Source organism: Artemia sp. Qi Xiang Cuo, chromosome 17, assembly GCF_049724085.1.
Source record: "Artemia sp. Qi Xiang Cuo chromosome 17, ASM4972408v1, whole genome shotgun sequence".
Classification (NCBI taxonomy): Eukaryota; Metazoa; Arthropoda; class Branchiopoda; order Anostraca; family Artemiidae; genus Artemia; species Artemia sp. Qi Xiang Cuo.
The window spans coordinates 51,022,888-51,044,803 of record NC_142810.1 but is presented as its reverse complement, the minus strand read 5'-3'; the positions used below and the strand labels follow the sequence as shown (position 1 = coordinate 51,044,803).

General features: G+C 35.3%; 1 protein-coding gene across 1 annotated transcript in view; it reads left to right on the top strand.

Moving 5' to 3' along the window:
* The first annotated feature begins 1,503 nt into the window (after positions 1-1,503).
* Positions 1,504-21,916, top strand: part of ct (homeobox protein, cut) — a 251,784-nt gene continuing 231,371 nt past the window's right edge. The window contains exon 1 of the mRNA XM_089102897.1: positions 1,504-1,637. The gene's annotated coding sequence lies outside the window, so the exon portion shown is untranslated. The remainder of the gene's footprint in view (positions 1,638-21,916) is intronic.

Here is a 21,916-nt window from a genome sequence, read left to right as displayed (position 1 = left end):
ACTTTTTCATTTATTTTTGGGAAAATGAATGAAAATGAATGTATTTAAAAACAAATTTAAGTTTTTCAGATATGGGCCTAAAATCCAGGTACCCATACCCCAAGGAAAGGTCTTTCCAGGTATTTGCTTATCTGGAACCTATCAGGCCAGTGGCGGATCCAGGGAAAGGGCGAGGGGGGTGCCCCCCCCCCCTAACGCAGTCTAAAGTAATGTAATTTACTTACTTAACGCAAGTTTGCGTTAAATAAACTTGCTCCTAACAAAAGTTTATCCGATCAACCTATTTCGCCCCCCCCCCTAAAAAAAAATCATGGATCTGCCCTGGATCAGGCTCTATGAAGTTAAGATCCTCAGTGTATTTGCGTTTTTATCTGACATAATGAACTTCTCTATCCCCTTTTCAGGTGAACCCATTCCATTAAAAAAAAAAAAAAAAAAATGCCACGGCAAAATTATTGGGCTGGATTTGCCCCATCTTAAGTGGATACATTAATTAAAATAACTCAGTAACTTTTCTTAAGGCTACAGAAGGGTTGTAGCCAAGGCCGTACCCAGGATTTTTTTCGGAGGGGGTTTTACTTTTAAGAAAATTCGGAGGGGGGGGGCTCACACTAAAAAAACTAAAAATAACACATGAACAATTTGTTTATGTCCATTTTTGTAACGTTTTTACGAGTCAGACAAACATTTCGGGGGGGGGGGGGTCAAACCCCCGCCCTCTGGGTACAGCCTTGGTTGTAGTCTTTTGCTTTCCAAATCTAATAATCATTTTTGTCGGAAATGAATTTTACCCCCACCCTATACCTACCAAATCAGGGTATATATTTGCACATTAGGGTGATGGGGGTAAATTTTATTTCTAATGTAAATGAGAGGAAAGTTCAAACTCCTCCCCGCCCCCCTAATCTACAAATATATACCCTGAATTGGTATATATAGGGGTGTGGGGTAAAACTTATTTCCGACAAAAATGATTATTATATTTGGAGTGAGCCAAAAAAAGGGATCGAGTGGTATGTTTACTTTATTCGTAAGCCAATAATATGAATAACGGAGAATTCACCCGTCTGTTTCAATATTTTCAACGAAAATAAAGAAAATATATTTTTCAACAGCAATATCTTCCAAAAAGTGTTTTTAAAATCTAGTGGGGAAAATACCCCCATACCCCAATTAACGCCACTGCATCCATGCCCTTTACACCTTCCAACTTCAATTGGCTATCCTCCAAGATATGTAAAACGTTTGACAATTTGACTTTTGAAGCTTACCTAATGCAAGTGTAACCCATGGGAAAATTTCTATCACAACCCGTTTTTCAACCATAGTCTAATTGATGGTAATCATCATTAATATAAGTCAATTTATTTTTTTAGCGGAGACTTTTGATCTCTATTGGATCCGCCTCTTTTCGAATAATAGGCGGAGCCAAGAAGAGCCATCCTCCCCGTGATTTTCTACACTTCTGTCAATTCCCAATCAGTTGTAGTTTAGCCAGCAGCGATAACAGTTAGTTTAGTTCTATAGTTTTGATGTTTTAATCTGATTGATTTAATTATACTCTGTTTTACAAAGATTTCTAACTAATTTTGGTTTAATCTATACATTGGTGGATATAAATTGACAAAATTGGATTTGTAAGTAATCTTAAACTATATTGTCTTGTAATTTTTTTTTTCCTTTAGAGCCTAAAAGGTATAAGTAATTCAGATTGAAGGGTCCCCCCGATATCCCGGATTTTCTTGAATTCGTTGGCATTTCTTATATGAATTATTAATGAAATTTGTCTTTTTTTTATATTATTGGCCCTCTGAAGGAAATTTCTGGTTAAGCCTACGTACCTGAAAATTGACATATATTCTAACTTAAATTTTAAATCTTAAAAAGATAATGTTTTTCTTGCACGATTCATTTTAAAGGGTATTAAGCTTTGTAAATTTACAAATATATAATTTTGAAATAAAACTTATAGGAATGAGGAGCCCAGATTAGTGCCTTTGAATATATTTTCAAATTCATGTATCCACTCCCCTTATAGTATCCACTTTAATTATAGAAAGCCTGCATCATCGACAACCAAAAGGAAAGAAAATTGGCGTATATTATGGGCAAATATGAGACATTTAGGAACAATTGTGTAAATAACGGAATTAATATGCTATAAAATTTTTGTGAATTCCTATTTCTGGGAAAAGGACAAAAAAGTTCTTTGATAAGGATTATCAAAATTGATATTTGATTTATAATAGAATTGATATCTTTTTCAAAAAGGCATTTGATAATGACTTATTTGTGAAGAATCTTCGATAAAGATTTAAACTAATTTTCCTAAATATGGTGCCATAAAAGTGAATAAATATTAAAATAAATATTCAGAGCAAAAATAATCAGTTAAATTTGACTTCATTCTTTCCGTGGAATTCAAACTTTAGTTGGAATGTAGGCTATAAGGTTGAGTAGGCTATAAGCTATAAGGTTGAAAAAAAAAAACTTTTTTTTTCTTTTTTTTTGTAAAACTGCAGATATTTTGGTCGGAACCTCTATTGGAACCTCAGGGTGCAAAAGTAAGAATAAAGGGTAAAAGTCCTAAGGACTATTATCTGTTAACATATCCAGAATATTTCGAGGAGGGTGTTACAAATAAAATTAAAAAAAAGCATAAAAAATTCGTTTAAATTCATTTTTGCTACGTTTTTACTAGTCAGCCAAATATTTCGGAGAAGGGGGCTCAAACCCCACACCCCGCCCCTGTATGCGGCCTTGTCTGTAACTTTGACTGGACCTCTTTTAATTCAGTGTTTGTTTTGTTTTTATGGCGTCCTTGGGACGTTTAAATGTATTTTTTACTCCTTTTCTATTTTTGTGCGCTGAGGATGGTTTCAACGGAGGTATGGACCCAAATGTCTTCATATTTTTCCTTTCCTTTTTCATTGGGTAGACTTATCCTCGCTGGACCTAACCGACTTCAAATCTCATTATTTTAAAGATCTTTTGTGTAAATTGCCCCTTTTGGTTGCTGTATGCAAACTTTGTCACCAACCCCCCCCCCCCTCCCTCCTACTCCGAAAATGAACTATTTCATGCTTGCATTAGCCTTGGTAAGGAGGTGTAGCCTAACAGCGTTAATTTGAATCTCCAAGAAATTTTAGAGTAATTTTTACCTGTACCTACACTGGCGGATCCAGGAAGATGGGCGGGAGATCCCCCTCTTCAAAATTTTCCTGGTGCCTCATTCCGTGTTTTTTCTGTTTCACTTTTTTAAATCAATATGTCACTTTTGTCAATTATTGGTGCCCTTATCACATTGGGCTCCCCCAAGATTTTGTTCTAGATCTGCCTTTACCTACATATTTTCTAACTATGTTTTTTTTGTAGGGGGTAAGGCCCGTTCCTTTTAAACCCTATGACTTTTATCATTTTTGAAACGCACGTAAGAGTTTCAAACGAGGTGCTACCATTTTGGCGAACCGTCACAAGCACGAAACGTCATAACATCGAACCGTCAGAACTTCGAACCGTCATAACATCTAAAAAAATTTATAAGTTTATATAATAGTAATAAGTATATAATAGTTTAGAAACAAATTTCGGCTATATATTTGCACATCAGGGGGTGGGGTAAAGCTAAGCATATATTAAATACCTAACCTAGGTACCTTTTCCCCCTTAACCCCAGAAACTAAAGTTTTAAAATTTTCCATGTTATGACGGTTCGAGGTTCTGACGGAATTTTTTTGTCAATGTTATGACGGATTTTGTACTGCTCCTGACGTTCGTTCTCCTGACGGTTCGATGTTATGACGCCTTCCCGTTTCAAATCATGTATTTTACGGAAAACATTATCCAAGAACCGTTAGAATAATATTTACGACTACATAAGTTCCATATCTCTTCTTATTCTTTTCAGAAACAAAAGAATTTAGAAAGACTAAGGTCCTTTTCTTATTCGAATCACAATAGAAAATAAGTTGACTACAAATAATTGGAGAAGTTTTATGTTCGATGGTACTTTCGGAAATCGCCCTTTTCTCGAAAGCGAAAATGAAAAATGGGGGGCACTAATGTTCAAGGACATTCAGAGGATCGACTCCTTTCAAGAGGAAACTTCTGTTTTTTATCTAATGATCCCTAATACTTCATAGAAATATTAGTCTGACAAGTCAGGTCGAGTGCCTCTTGTTTATTCTGGGGAAAATTGCATCGCAGAGGCATCCCTAATCAAAATAAGCAAGTAATAAGTAATTCACAATAAAGAATAAGCTGACTAGACGTAATTACAAAAATATTAAGTTTGATTGTAGGCTACTTTCGGAAATATGTAGTAGGCTACTTTCGGAAATATGTAGTAGGCTACTTTCGGAAATTACACTTTGCTCGAAATTAAAATTAAAAATGGGGAAAATAATATTCAAGAGCATTAAGAGAACAAACTCTTTACCTCATCTTCTGATACCCAATAAAAGAAATAGCCTTTCAAATGGGCAGTGGCGTCGTTTGGGGATGGTAATTTTTTTGCCCCCCCCAAAAAAAATTGGAAAAAAGCTTTTATATAGCCCATGCCCCTTGACTCTCTGGATGTGGAACTTTTTTGCCCCCTCAATAAAAATGCTGGAGCTAACCCCCTGCAAATGGGTGACTACCCTCTTTGTTACTAGAAAAATAGTTATTGTTCAAAAAGGACCATAATTCAAAATCTAGGTAAGGGTCGGGTCCGCAGGTCTTTATCTCCGGGTAAAGTTTCAAATCCCAAAAATTACAAAAACTAGTAAAATCATATGAAAATCGTTGGGGACAAAAATAAAAAATAAATCGTAAAATCAGCATATTTAGACCAAGGTCGTATCCAGAATTTTTTTGTCGGAGGGGGTTTTATAAAAGGATTTTTTTATTGGGGGGGGGGGATTTACACAAAAAAAACTCAAAAATGCATAAAAAGTTTGTCTAGCCTATATTTATTTTAGTTACCTTTTTACGAGTCGGAATTTTTTGGGCGGGTAGGGGGGGGCAAACCCCCTAATTCCCCCCGCCCTCCCGAATACGACCTCGATTTAGACCCCCTCTTCCCCTTCGAGCACCTACGTAGGAATATTTGCGCTTATAAGGAATGTTGTTTATTCTAAAGATACTGATTTATTCTTTTTTTAGAAAATATAAGGAGTAAACACTTTAGTCAAGGGTAGAGAGGTGCAACCCAAAAGTCCCTTTTTCCTTTTTGTGTGTGTGTGTGTGTAAATTGCCCTTAACCATATTTTTATGTATCTCAAGTAAATTATTATGCTTTCTCATCTGATAATCAAATATGATTAAATTTGCAAGATTATTGGGTAGTTTCCCGTTATGCAGGCCTCTCAGCTTAACCACTATAGAGTAGGCAATGATAAAACCCGTTTTTGACGTTTTAACTGCTATAGAGTAGGCAATGGTAGCATAGTTTTCATTGTGTATACGATATTACACTGTGGTTTTTTGGGGTTTTGGGGGGGGGAGGTAGCTAGGTTAAGTTAGGTTACGTATTTAATATTTGCAATGCTTTACCCCTCACCCCCCCCCCCATAATGTGCAAATATATAGCCCAAATTTGTTTCTAAACTATTGTATATTGCATCCTATTTTATTTCATTAGCATTAACCAAAATTGGCTTTTTTAGAGAGGCCCGCATAATGGGAAAGTACCGATTATTATTATTATTAAATTTGTAGGCTAGTCAAGAGTTTCCATATGTTTTGTCCCCCTAACCTTGCGCTTTTCGGGAACTAACTTCGGAAATTTCTGTTCAAAATCAGTGGCAATCATGGATTCTCTGCTGTTCATCAGATGATTCAAATCTTCCAGTTTTGCAATCCTAAAGTGATGAACTTATGTTATCATAATAATTAAATGTTATAATTAATTATGTTATCATAATAATTAAATCTAATTAAACCAACCGAAAAATAAAATCACACTTTCTAATGATTCAAGTCTCATTAAATCTGAATATCATAAGCAATATCGTAAGCATAAGCAATTACAATTAAGGGTTGGAGAGGACATAAGATGACGTCTGACTCTTCTATCCACTTTGATCAATCGAGAGTGTTTCTGCTTCCCTCATTCCGATGTTTGACATCGTCAGGAGCTCGGACAGTTATACAACGTTGAACAATACAATTATCTTCCAGCAAAATTTGCCTCTAAAGAACATTTTCTTATGTTTTAAAAGAATATATTATAACTATTATAAAATAATAATATTTAAATGAAAAGAAGCACATCCTCCGATTACATGGAGTTTACATCCGATTAATAGTATTTTTTTATAATAGCAAAAGGAATTAAATAATGTAATTTATGATGAAACAACTAATTAACAAAATGAACTTATTTACTGTGCCCATTTTTATCCATAAAAAATCTGATAATTTCCCCACCTTTTGGTTAAGTTTATGAGTGTGCTAATTTAATTTTGCCGCAAAAAGACACTAATTGGGTAATTTTCCACAAGTTAAAGCAGTAAATTATAAAAGCTGGTAAGGAACGCAGCCATTTCTTCTTATCGCACCAAATAAAAGCGTTTAATGATGTTTAACTCTACTACTAATACTAGTACTAACAACTCACCGCAGCACCAAGCCACCAGAGACCAGCACAGCTACGTACGCTTCACCTCCATCCCAATCTATTCAAAGCCTCCCTCTTTATGCCCTCCCGGGAAGTTCCCATTTCCCTTAAATCTTTCTTTTTGACTTCCTTCCACACCCCAATCGCGGACGACCTGCTTTCTGTTTAGCCCTTGACGGTTGGCAGAAAAGGACATTCTTCGGCAATCTGCCGTGTAGAGAACGTGCACTGGCCATCTCAACCTTTCTCTCATTATAGCCCTAGAAAGCGGGATTGAACCACACTTTTCATACAGCCTATTGTTTGAAATACGGTCTGTCAACCGGGGCCACGAACAATCCGTAGGCTATTTCTCTGGAAAACATATAACAAATCTTCATCCGCATTTCGGAGCGTCCATGCTTCAGAACCAATGGATCACTGTCATTACAGCAGCCTCCTGTATTCTAATCTTGATTTGAAGACTTATCTTCCTATTCTTCCAAATTTGTTTAACTTTAGGGCTTAGACTCTTCAACAATAAGAGAACAATATTCAATAATCAATTGCAATTAATTCTAATAGCGCAGAACGCGGCTCCAACTAATTCTTGTTCTCCTGGTACACGAGAACGTTTAGCTCTACTACCTAACGCCAATTTGACAATACTACTACTAACAACTCACTCACCACCAAGCTGCCTGAGGTCATCTCCTCTACCTAAATCTATTCAAAGTTTCACTTCTTACCCTTCCCATGTAGTTCCAGTTTCCTTTAAAATCTTTCTTACGACCTCTCCCCCCCCCACATTCGAGAAGGAACTGTGTTTCGTTTGGCTCCAGACCGATGGACAAAAATGGACATTATTTAATCATGTGTAGCAGTTAGTTGAAATTTTGAGTAATAACCTTCTTCGTTTTTCTTTACGTGGCACTTACGTTTTTCTTACGTGGCACATTGCGTTTAAATGCGTTAAAATTTTAAAAATGCGTTTTGTTCATCCGTAGTTTGTATTTTGTTGCTCTTGTCTTGAACTTTTCCCCATAACGTTAGGTAAACATACGCAACGTAAAATTCTAAGTGAAGCTCGATTCCACTTAGCACTGTCTAATTTACGGACAAAATCTACTCCGTAAATTATATAACATAGCATAAAGTATAGTAAAGAGACACCTGCCTTTCATGAATGATATTTTTCATGAACATGACCCCCTTCTCCCACTTCCACAAGCTTGTCCAATACATTCAATCCAATATATTATCACAGAGCTATTGCCCACTTCCATAAAATTTTAACTTTGATGCTGCTTTTTTTGATTTTATTTGAGCTGGGAGGGGGTGCTATAATTCATTTTTCCCCTGGCCTCACCAACTCTAGGAACGACTCTGAACACCAGCCTCCCCCACCACTTCCGTAAAAGATCATATTTTTATCCAATTTATACTAATACATTCACTAAACTACTATTTTTATGAAAAAAGAAAAACAATTTTATTTACGAGTCTAGTAATAGACTCGCCCCTCCCCCACCACTTCCTCCCAAATTCCTAATTGTGCCGGTATGCTAAATGGACTTAGCTTTCATGGGCACCAATTTGTGAAAATATAGGGGTGGATAGCTTTTATAGAAAAAACAAATAAGGAATTTTCGGTGGTACAATAAAACCTCGGTGGTAATCCCCCCTCCTATTATCACCAGAGTCAGTTTTGCTTTGTTGAAAGTAAAAATTAAATTCCTTTCATCCACCTGTAGTTAAATGTTGGATCAATATGATTGTTAGTATAGGGTCCTCTACAGGCTTTTCCCAATAAATTCAATCCCAAATCATTCTCTATTGGAAACTTGGAGCTATCCATTTCTGGAGCGATCAATATTACTCGCTGAAACAAAGATTGAATGGACAGGCGTATAGATTTTCCTTTTCCTGATACTACAAAAATCTATAGCCCTTATCGTAGTATCGATAATTAATGGGTAAATAGTTTTTCTATATTTTTGGAAGGAACTACAGAAATGTTTTTCTTTTTGACGGAATGTAGTGCGTTTTAACTTCGATTAATGGATGGATGGACTTGGGGGAGGGAGGCAGGGAAGAATCTCCAGCATTTTTTTTGGGGGGGAGGAGGGGAGGTCCGATTGCGGAAAGTCAAGGGGCTTGAGCTGTATAATAATTATTTTCTCCAATTTTTTTTTTTGGGGGGGGGGGGGGAAGTCCCCCTTGCCCCCCAGAAACGACGCCCCGTAATAGGTCCCTCCAATCCCACAATCATGTAATTTTTTTATTGTTTGAATGGGCAGGGATTTAGTAATTTCCCCCATGAGGGGCATGACTCCGAAAATTATATTTTTCAGGGTCTCCTTCTATTTTAGATATCTTTTGAACCTTGGGGGGGGGGGGGCTTATCTCGTGCCTCCCAAGTGGTTTTCTTATTGTATCCCCTTTGGATAATTTGCGAAAAAGAAAACAACAACGTTGCCTTTTCAGCTGAAACCAAAATTGGTTATTATATTGGCATAATTATATCAGGCTATATGGGTATATTGTTATACCCGTATACATATGGGTACGATAAAGGAATGATGAGATAAAATAATTTCCATGATCCATATTATAATATCAACATCTAATTGGAGGGGGGCTCTGAGTAGAAATTTTTCAAGAATTATAATCACCGGCTACATAGTTCTCATTACCATATTATATTATATTCTTATTATTTATATTATATACCAATATATTTGAACACTTTTTTATTTAGTTTTTTACTTTCGAAGGACTTGATACGCTCTGAACTTAAAAAAAAATTTGACATAAGGGCTTTTCATAAAGTCCTTACGCAGCCAAAGAATTCTGGACATTTAAAAATCAGATTATTTTTGTGCTGAAATAAAATCCACCATTGAGTTAAAGAGAGAATGAGAGATTGCTATAGTGAATGTGTGCTTAATTCCATTGGCTTTTGTCTATAGCGTCCTTTCGTATTCCAGTTATAATTGCTTAAGCATGCATCAGTAAAAAAAAGTCAAACCTGATTGGCTCTTCTGTGTGTCTGTGAAAATTTTCCGCCAATAAAACACGGAAGATTTAAATTAAATATGTATGGTCTTCCTGTATTAAATGTTAAACCTGTAAAAAGACAGTAAATGCATGAGTCACAATATTTTCTAAAATGCAGTCCCTCTGTCTCTGTGACAGGTTCTGCTTTTTGAATTTTCATCACTGGTTGTCAAGGCTGTATTCAAGGGGAGCGATTTACGGGGGTTAACCCCCCCCCCCCCCCCAACAAAAAAAAGAAGTCCGACTCGTTAAAACGTAACAAAAAAAGGATTTTTACACTAAACTTACGTTAAGTTTAGGATAAAAAACGTAACTTAGCCACTTAGTATAGACAATTAAGTAGGTAGGCTAATGTGAAAGCTGCTTTAGGTGGAACAGCGGTAGTATTATTCTTCTTTTCTCCAGCTTTTATTTATAAATTCCGATATAGCCTACATCTGATTGAAGGTACAAGCATTGAGTTCTCTTTGTACGTCTGCGAACCCTTATAAATGGTACAGTGGCGCAAATTCACGACAATGTAGGGGGGAGGCAAAGTAATTTTTTCAGGATCTGGGGGGGGGGGGATACTTACGTTTTGTAGCGACGACACCAGAGAAGTGAAGTTACGTTGATCCTAATGAAATATACCAATATATGATGAAAATATAATAGTTTAGTAACAAAATTGTAGAAACTATAGCAGAGAATTGGGGAAAACAGGACGCCTAGAAAGCATTATATTAAATACCTCACCACATCTATATATTAAATATTTAATTAAAATATACCTGCATAGTACTTTATCTCGCCCAGGCTAAGCTGCTTATCTCCGAGTGTACACAGAAAACCGGTTTCATTACAGATCAAGAACAAAGTGTGGTCGCTATAACACGTAAGTACCTCTGGGAAGATGTGAAAATACCAAAAAGTATTGAGAATGCCAAAAGTATTTGGTACTTGTATGATAACCCCCCTACCGCTCAAGCTGTCATACAAGTGTGTATATCATAAAAGTACCAAATATTTTTTTAATGTCGGATACCCTGGCCCCCCCCCCTACCTGCAACTGACGCTCCTGCCCTGGGGTTGCTTGCGAAACAGTGTCCTAGGCTATTGGCTACTGTAACATGAGACTGAGTGTGACAATAAGGTGAAGACCAAATCATTTGTTTGGTCTACAGATCCGCAGGGGGTATCTGAAGATCATTGATTGATGAGATATACTTGTCAACAGAGGACTCTTATCATGTTCTACCAGAGGGCTAAAGATGTCAAACCAAAATGATTTAAAACAGATGTTTTTGTTTCTTTAAGAGAAGTTATCGGGAAGAATTTGAATTATCGTTTTCTTCTGTAGTCAATCGGTTTGATGGGGTTGTATCTGTTTCTGATAAAAAGGGACAGGGTTGTGTTTTGTCAAAAAAGGTAGGAACTTGATTGTTTGATATTGAACGATTTATTGTTGCTGCCACGTATCTAATATTTTTCACTCTTAGCAGGTAGGCTATTTGCCAAAAATGATTTGTTAATATGTCATTAAAGGGAGGACTAGATGGGTCAGGGTCCCTCTTAGGCTATCTACATTTTCCTGCCGATCCTCCTTGTTAAGATTAGCTTAATCCCCATTCGCAATAAGACTTTACTAATACCGAGATTTAATTACGCTAATTTAAACCGATTTGATTTTTCATAGAATTTTTCTGATTGGTTGAAATATCGGAAAATTCTGATTGACTGAAATTAGCGCTAGCTAAGTCTCAATATTAGTAAAGTCTCATTACGTCAGATATGACCTTACTTGTGACCACAGTTCATATAATTATCCAGTAAGCTTATCGCAGATCATTTCTGGTCTTCGTTCTCAGTGTGAACAAAAAGCTCCTCCCACTTCTTCGTGCAGTTATTAATAGCGGGTTTCCACTTGTTTCCGATTGTTTCGCGTAAAGTGCATTATTCGTAATAGCGGGTTTCCACTTGTTTCCAATTGTTTCGCGTCTGACTTGTCTACCCGTGAAAAGATCTGACGCCGCTTATGTTTCTACGTTCTCTGGAGCACTCGCACCCCGGTCCGGGTTTTTATAATGGGTGAGATAGGGAATGATCATACTGGATAATTATATGAACTGTGCTCGTGATAGTAAAATAACAGTGACGTCATATTCTTCAATGCTAATGAAATAAAGTAAAAAACCCTATATTAAATACCTAACCTAACCTAGTTACTTTTTTCTCCACCTAAACCCCAAAAAACAACAGTTTAAATATCGTAAACGCATTGAAAACCACGCTAAGCATTGCATTACTGTATAGTGGTCTCTTGAATTAACCTGTCAAAAACGGGTTTTTCGTGACTGGTTCCTTTGTAAAGGCCCATATAGTGCCCAAGTACCAAAACAAGCTTTTTTTCTCAAATGAAAGTAAGGAGTAGCATTAAAACCTAAAAACGAACTGAAATTATTGCGTATATAAGATCCCCTTCCTCAATACCTCGCTCTTACACTGAATCTTAAGTCCTTACACTAAAATCTTAGTTCTTAAAAAAAAAAAAACTTCTCATTCAAATTCAACGGCCCTTGTGTTTAAGCAGTCTTCCTTAAAGTATTGCAATGAAATGTCAAACTTTAGCTTAAAGAACGAGTGCTGGGGAATGGTTAGTTTCCTTTACTATTGGACAGAGTCGCTACCTACTCACATTTCGTTAGCATGAGCTGTTTGATTATGGGCGAGGTCAAGAAACTGATTTCGGTGGTGTGACCTGAAGAATTGAGACTTGGCTTCGTAGCTCCTCAAACTGTTACCGTAGCACTTAAGTGATTGTGTCCCTATTCCCTCAGATAGTGACATATAATAGTGACTTAAAAAGATCTGTGATTCATGGTTACAAACAGATATTATCATGGTCGGTTTTTCTATTTTATATATTAAATATATTATTTATATATTAAATTTATTAAATATAAGTGAACTTCACTTCTTCAACAATATTTTATTAGAAGTTTGTGCATAGTAATTCCCATCTTAAATCTCACAACCCGTTTTCATTTACACTTTAATCAATGGAAAAATCTACGGATTTAACACTTTTACTAGCACTACATTTATTTAGCACTATCTACTAAATCCATTACTATACGGCTCGTATGAAACGGTTTTTAATGTAAATTTCCTGGTTTTTGTGCATATTCACGCACTTTCTTCCACATTGTTATTGGGAGGGGGAGGCTATAAAAATTTTAGTAGGAAATGTTTGGTAATAATTGAGGAAATTGTTTTCGAGAGGGGGTTGAAGTTCTTATTCTTGGGTGTGACTGGCTCTCATCTACAACTAAGTCAATCTTAGTCAACGTAGTGACTAAGTAAATGATATGTAGCTATTGTTGAATTCAGTCGATTTCCCATCTTCGTTCTTATTAATATGTGGCAGGGGAGGAGGGGGGGTAAAGCCCAACACATTGTTTTTCCCGTTTCTTTATTGAATCAATATGTAGCAGAAAAAATTGGTACTTACGTGTTATTCCGACCATACTCAAGAAGTGAAGTTAGGTTAATCATAATGAATTATGCCGAAATATAATGAAAATATAATACTTTATTAACAAAATTATGGAAACTACAACTGAGGATATGGTAATCAGGCCGCTCAGAAGATATTATCTTGAATACCTAACGTAACCAACTCTATATATTAAATATTTAATTAGAATATACCTGCATAATAGTTTATCTCACTCAGGTTGAACTGATTATCTGAGAGCGCACACAGAAAAAATCGGTTTTAAACAGATCAAATTTCTTGAGTGTGGTCAGGATAACACGTAAGTTCCAAAATATATTTAAATAATATTGATTATAATATTAAATATAATCTTATTTTAAATATAATATTATTTTTAAATATTATATTATTACAATTAAAACATAAAATATAAATTATTATTTTAATTGATTATTATTTTTAAATATAAATATTATAATAAAAAAATATATTATTTTCTTTAATTGTATAATTTTAAATGTAATTATTATAGCTATTTTAAATATAGTTTTAAATTATTATTTATCATATAATTTAAATTGAATTGAAAATTATTTAATTTCAAATAATGACCCTCCTATTTGCACCAATCTACTTGCTGACAAAATCATATGAAGTGTTAAAAATCATATACTTTACGAAATGGCACGATTTTGGAAGCCTTGAAAGAATTATTTTGCATGTAGTTTGCATGTTGCAGGTTTTAATACATTATTTGTGTGCAGATAACGCTGACAGATCAGTAATGGTTGGTTTGAGACAGATTGAGGGCCGGTGCGTATTGACAATACCTGACAATTGACAATGACAATATATTGACAATTGCCAACTTTCAATATTCGTGTACATCGTGTGCAGGCCACACGTACCGGAAGTTTGCTCCGTGTAACGTGAAATGTGTTATGGGTTATGCAGTACGTATTAAGTTCGCCACCACTGAGGGAGCAGCCTCCTTGCTTTCCCGTAATTCCAAATTCCCTTGAATTTCTGGAAACTTTGTTTTTAAGATTATCAATCGAAATTCATTTATTATCTCCCCCCCCCCCTCTCCAGAAAAAATTTGGAGGGCACGCATTGGGTGTCGTAGTGTTAATTGGGTAGGAGGGGGCATTTGCCCTATCTAGATTTCTAAAAATACCTTTTTGGGTATTTTGTTGAAAATGCGTCTAAGAAACAAAGTTGCCCCCCTCCATAGGATTTGAAAAGTAACTAATTCTTAGCTGGAGCGTCAATTGTGGTTGAGGGGGCCCTCTCTAGATTCTCAGCAATAGGCCTACTTTTTTGGTATTTCCTTTGGACCTTTAAGCAGCAAAGTTACCCCCCCCCCCCCGTTAATTTGAAAAATATGTTTAGCCCCCTCTCTTCGCATTTTTTATGAATTGACGCCACTGCTTTTCTGTCAACAATAAAACTTCCTTTATCTTGAACAATCCTCATTTCACTTCGATCAATAACAAAACTTGATTCTTTCATTAATTCCAAGTCTCATTATAGTATTAATGTATTTCCAGGATATATTCCAGGGATTTATTTGATAGCTATTCTCTCTGGAACTCTAACTAGAATCAGAAAGATCAATACTTTCAAAATAGGGCTTTTTCACATTGAGGAATAATGAATAATTAAATAGAAATAGGATAGGATTTGAATTATTTTCGTTTCGCTGGGGGTTCAACATTTTCTGGAATTAATTTGGAATTGTGTAACTTGAACCAATTGGGGTTAGCCTATATTATCAACTTTAAGCAATTATAAGAAGGATTTGAAACATTTCTAAAGATGAGTTCTGATTTGATTTTGGTGAAGCTATAGAAATCTAATTTCCTAGAATATTCTTCTATGGGATGATTAAAACTGCTAAAATTAACTATGAAGGAAATATTGAATTTAACTAGATTTGCAAACGCTTTGCCTGGTCCAAGCGGGATTAAAGGTATAGTAGGGTTAGAATTTGATCCAAGTATAGGATTATATCATCAACTTTAAGTAATTATAAGAAGGATTTGAAACATTTCTCAAGATGAGTTCTGATTTGATTTTGGTGAAGCTATAGAAATCTAATTTCCTAGAATAGTCTTCTATGGGATGATAAAAAACAATATGAAAAAAACTGTATCTGATCGAAGTATGGTTAAATTACATGTGCGTTTAAATTTGATCCAAGTACTGTCTTATATTATCAACTTTAAGCAATTAGGATTTGACAAATTTCTAGAAATGAATTTTGACTTGATTGGGCGAATCGGTAAAAATTGTGTTTCCTAGAAAAGGATACCTAAAAATTGCTAAAATTAATCATGAAGGAAAGATTGAGTTTAAATATTTGAATTTTTAAAATTGGTACTTGTGCATTATAACTAAACCAGCGCTATAGACTGTACAAGGAAATCAGACAAACGGGTATTTGCTAGATAAATTGATGGCAAAGTGTAGTTTCTAATTGAGTTTACATTATTTAAACGATTGTTTGGGGGGTTTAGGGGGGGGGGAGGTACCTAGGTTACGTTAGGCTACGTATTTAATATATGCTATGCTTACCAACACCCCCCCCCCCTAATGTGCAAATATATAGCCCAAATTTGTTTCTAAACTGTTATATATTCATTTTATTTTATTAGCATTAACCAAACTTGACGTCTTTCGTGTATAGCGCTGGTTTAGTTATAGGCTAATGCATAAGTAGGCTACCTTAAAATTCGCTAAGATATACATTAATGGAAAGTTTAAGGATAATTAGATTTTCAAGTCTTGGAGGGGTCCCCCCCCCCGCTCAATCAGTCTATGTCTATCACTTCCTATAAAACATAATCTTTATTGCAAAAACAGGCCGTTGGGCTATGATGAGAACCGAAAATAGAAACGATCAACAATTAAGTAAATAATTTTGATGAGATTTGGGTAGTATCAAAAATATCAAATATTTTCTAATTTTCAGGTGTAGTCTTTAAAAGGATGATTAAAACTTGTTAAGCTGTATTTTAAAGGACATTTTAAGGCTAATTACAGTGGCGTAATTTTGCCAAAATCCTGGGGGGGGGGGCAAATTTAAAGCCGATTTTCCAGAGTTGATTGAAGATGACATTGAAAAATCAAGAATGAGTTAGTACCATAAAGGCAAAGGTTTACTAAAGAAAAGTGATCTGTTTCTGCGGATGCTTGAATTATGTAGACCTAACATAGATTTAACAAAATTTTTGAAGACGTTAAATTCCCGAACTGGGGCGAGGGGGACGCAGTTGATCTACAAAATAATCCAACTGTATATTTTTAGATTGCAAGTTTGTTGTTACTTATTTCCACCGTTTGCCATAAAATATAATCTTAATTGCAAAAAAAGCCGTTGGGCTGTGATGAAGAAAAAAATTAGCATCAATCCATAAATCAACAATTCTATCATTTTCTACAATTCATGTTCTAACAATTTTATCAATAATAAATCATCAATAGCCTAAATCCTACTCTACTATTATGAGGAATCTCACGAGTCCGTAGCTAATATTGTCAGCATCTGTATAGAGTAGGCCAGTGATTTTACTTATTCTTCAACTGAACAGTCAAAGCAGATTTTTTTTTTTTAATAGTTAAGAAAAGTATTGTCTCTCAGCTTTGGGGTTCTACCCCAAAAACAAAAACGGAGGGTTTTTATATACTTTTGGAGCATGATTCGTGTAATTGTAATATATATATATATATATATATATATATATATATATATATATATATATATATATATATATATATATATATATATATATATATATATATATATATATATATATATATATATATATATATATATATATATATGTATTTATATATGTCGTGTCAAAAGCCTCTCTATTCACGCGTTTTGCCACGCTCACCCTTGTAGTTTTGTGGGGAACTCTTTCATTACTCTTTAATATATTAATGTAGTATTTCATTTATATAACTTTAATATAATAACTATAGTTTGCAATCCACAAATTGAAAGTTCTTGTCACTATATATCGAATAATATATCCCTCGGTAGGATCAATAACAGAACTTGTCAATTCCAAAGAACATTTCTATTCCCTGAGACATGATAGAATCTGATTGGGAATATGAGAACGAGGCTTGTCTGGAATTGACGATAAAGTTCTGTCAATTTCACGGACCATTTGACAATTTTCTTATGCATGAGTTGCAAAATAAAAATTGTTTATGATCCATTCTTTTTAGATCGCTTTCGATTGACTGGGCTTTCTAAACTTTGCTGATCCTTAGGAATACCAAAGTAGGTATATTCATTTCTGATATTGGCTACTTGCAGCTCTTTTGGAAAAACCTGATGATGATAGTATATACTCAGTCGTTTCAAATCACTTTCGATTGACTGGGCTTTCTAAACTTTGCTGATCTTTAGGAATACCAAAGTAGGTATATTCATTTCTGATATTGGCTACTTGCAGTCTTTTGGAAAAAGCTGATGATGATAGTATATTCTCAGTCGTACCAGATCACTTTCGATTGACTGGGCTTTCTAAACTTTGCTGATCTTTAGGAACATCAAAGTAGGTATATTCATTTCTGATATTGGTTACTTGCAGCTCTTTTGGGAAAAGCTGATGATGATAGTATATACTTAGTCGTTTCAGATCACTTTCGATTGACTGGGCTTTCTAAATTTTGCTGATCCTTAGGAATGCCAAAGTAGGTATATTCATTCCTGATATTGGGTACTTGCAGCTCTGTTGGAAAAAGCTGATGATAATAATATATACTCAGTCGTTTCCGATCACATTCGATTGACTGGGCTTTCTAAATTTTGCTGATCTTTAGGAATACCAAAGTAGGTATATTCATTCCTGATATTGACTACTTGCAGCTCTTTTGGAAAAAGCTGATGATCATAGCATATACTCAGTCGTTTCAGATCACTTTCGATTGACTGGGCTTTCTAAATTTTGCTGACCCTTAGGAATACCAAAGTAGGTATATTCATTCCTGATATTGGCTACTTGCAGCTCTTTTGGAAAAAGCTGATGATGATAGTATATACTCAGTCGTTTCAGATCACTTTCGATTGACTGGGCTTTCTAAACTTTGCTGATCTTTAGGAATACCAAAGTAGGTATATTCATGTCTGATATTGGCTACTTGCAGCTCTTTTGGAAAAAGCTGATTATGATAGTATATACTCAGTCGTTTCAGATCACTTTCGATTGTCTGGGCTTTCTAAATTTTGCTGATCCTTAAGAATACCAAAGTAGGTATATTCATTCCTGATATTGACTACTTGCAGCTCTTTTGGAAAAAGCTGATGATGATAGTATATACTCAGTCGTTTCAGATCACTTTCGATTGACTGGGCTTTCTAAATTTTGCTGACCCTTAGGAATACCAAAGTAGGTATATTCATTCCTGATATTGGCTACTTGCAGCTCTTTTGGAAAAAGCTGATGATGATAGTATATACTCAGTCGTTTCAGATCACTTTAGATTGACAGGGCTTTCTAAACTTTTATGATCTTTAGGAATACCAAAGTAGGTATATTCATTCCTGATATTGGCTACTTGCAGCTCTTTTGGAAAAAGCTGATGATAATAATATATACTCAGTCGTTTCAGATCACTTTCGATTGACTAGGCTTTCTTAATTTTGCTGATCTTTAGGAATACCAAAGTAGGTATATTCATTCCTGATATTGACTACTTGCAGCTCTTATGGAAAAAGCTGATGATGATAGTATATACTCAGTCGTTTCAGATCACTTTCAACTGACTGATTTTTCTAAACGGTACTCATCTCTAGGAATACTTTGGACTACAAAGGAGGAATGCTCATTCTGTATACTGGCTGTTAGCAGCTATTGAAAAAATAGCTATTGATGATGACAAATCTTCTGTCTTTTGAGACCACTCGATTGACAGGTCAAACAAACCAAAGTTCATTCAGGACGTATCCCTCAGGGTGTCAGGAGGCATTTACCCTTTAGTTCTTTTTTGGTGGGGGATGGGGGACAATATATTCCCCTTGGATTTCGAAAAAATGTCTTTTTGGTATTCTCATTGAAAAAAGAAACAAACGTCACAAATTGTCATCCTATATTTTGAAAAGCACATCCCCGCCCAATAGTTTTTTGCCCCTGTGCCCCTGGTCCTGGTCTTCGTTTGGTCCCGAAGGCTTGTCAAAAGAACGATTTTCAGGAACCTTTTCATCCTTTGAACCTGACCTAACTATCTAAAGGCTTAGGTTCTCTGACTTTCTAAACAGTGCTGTCATCTAGTAATACCAAACAAGGAATATTAGATCCAGATATTGACTACTTGCAGCTCCTACAAAAAATTATGATGCTGCAGTTCAGTCATTTTTGAGCGCTCTCCATTGACAACACTTTCTAAATAGTCCTAGTATATAGTATTGCCAAAGAAGGAATGTTCCAAATATTGGCTGCTTGTACCTCCAACAAAAAAAAATGATAATGATGACTGTTCATTCATTTGAGGTAGTTTTGGATTGACTGGGCTTTCTAAACGTTGCTGGTCTTTAGAAAAAATTGGAATATAAAGTTGAAATATTAATCTCGAATATTGTCTACTTGCAGCTCCTAATAAAAACTGATGACATTGACTCGTTTTTTTTCTTTTTGGATCGCTTTCGATTGTCCTCACTCTCTAAACAATGTCATTATCTAGCAATACCAAAGAAAGAAAATATGTTCCAATATTGGCTACTTGCAGCAAAAAAAAAAAAAACTGATGATGACATTTCAGGCATTTGATACCACTCCCGATTGGCATGACCTTCTAAACAGTGCTGGTATCTAGTTTTACCAAAGTAGGAATGTTTGCTCCAGATATTGACCACTTGCAGCTTCTAAAAATAACTGATGTTGTGTTTCTGACTTTTGAGGTCGCTTTCGATTCACATGACTTTCCCAACAGTGTTGATTTCTAAAAATCCCTTGGAATAAAAAGTAGGAATATTTTATTTTCAGTATTGGCTACTTGCAGCTCTTAAGAAAAGCTGATGAAGATGATCTACGTATCTTCACTCTTCTGAGATGACTTTCGATTGTCCTCCTTCCCTAAGAAATACCGTTTCCTATGAATAACAAAGAAGAAACATTTGGTCTGGATAGTGGCTACTTGGAGCTCTTAAAAAAAAAAAAAATATGTACGTGGCTGACCTTAGCGCCTGAAGCTGCTTTCACGAGTTCATAGAAACCAAGCTGTTTTTAATGTCTGAAGCTGCTTTCTTGAATTTGAAAAAGGGAAACATTTTTTACTTAAGTCTCATTATGGATATTGGCTATCTTCCAATTTTGTTTCTGGTTCTAAGAATTGATAATTGCGGATGCACAAATAATCGAAGACGGGGCTTGCAAATAATATCATAAAGGCAAAGACACAAATATGAACGATTTGATTGGCTTTCCAAAAAAAAAACGTGGTGAGTCATTAAGCAGAAAAATTGAGACGAATATGGTTTGACTCGTTGATCTGGATCGACACTCAATTTTAATTGTCCAACTTTAGTAGCACAATTTTGCCCAATGTAGTGCTGGATACCCCTCTTATTTCTTAATAGCTATACTGATGCCACTAGTTTTTCATAGACGTTTTAGCTCTTTCGACTTTCAGTTCGTTTGTTGGCAAGAGCTTCAAATCGAAGAGGCTTTCGGGGGGAAATTAAGCTCGTAGAAAATGTTGTGCGCATTTGAAAATTCCTTTAAATAAAAAAAGGCCCCCGAATTCTGCCAAATAGTTTTCTTTTCCACATTTAGTCCCTTTTCAAAGGCCGTCTCTGTTCCTTTTTTGTTATTTGAAAGAATACTTGTAAAAATTAGCAACGAAAAAGGCTAATATAAGTCTTTCGCTAATAATGTAAGTGAAACATATCGTCCCCCCTGATCATGTGGGATATGTTGCTTAATGTTCTATTTTTGTGATCATCTTGTTATCTTCCCAGTGCCCTATGGTGCGGAACAAATTGATCTTAAAAGCCATATAAACAAGGACAGGGGCCCTAAAACCCTCCTCCTCCCCATTTTTCCTTGTAAAATTTGTTTGTTTTCCAAATCTTGCTCTCGCTTTTCCTTTCTTATTAAAGAAAAAAAAATGGTGGCTAGGAATATTTGCTAGATGTTGTCCAGAGAAATTTCCTATGGATTGTTTCGGGTACCTGACTGACTGACCATATTTCAAACAGTAGGTTGCACGAAAAGTGTGGTTCAATCCCACTTTCTAGGGGTATAATAAGAGAAAGGTTGAGATGGCTAGGGCAGAAAAGACTAATCTTAAAATCCTTGTAATTAAGGAAGGTGGCGTCCAACGTGTATAAAGATTTGAACTCGTCTCACTTTTTCCCTTTAGAAGGTTCTCAAAGGTTTGCTCCATCCCCATTCGAAACTAAATCCAAATTACGAGCCCTTGTATATCTTACTTTGCTCTGTGATGTACGGTGAACATGAAGCAATGAAGAAAGATCTCCTCTTTGGCTTTAACTCAGCTTGCAAATTTTTAATATTCTAGATGAATTTTCTTAGGTTTAATGTATTTCTGTTATTACTAAGTTTCATGTTAGCATGTATTTGACTAGGAAGTAAAGCTTTCTTTAGGATCTATTTGTTATCGACCGCAGAGGTGATTGATCTTGAAGTCCCTTTACTTAGCGGAAGTAGTTTCTAAAAGATCTAAGTATTTAAATCCTTCTCACTTTTTATTTGAGAACTTCTTTGAAGGATAGCCCCTCCAACCTCAAAACTAAACCCCGATTATGTGCCCTACTAAAT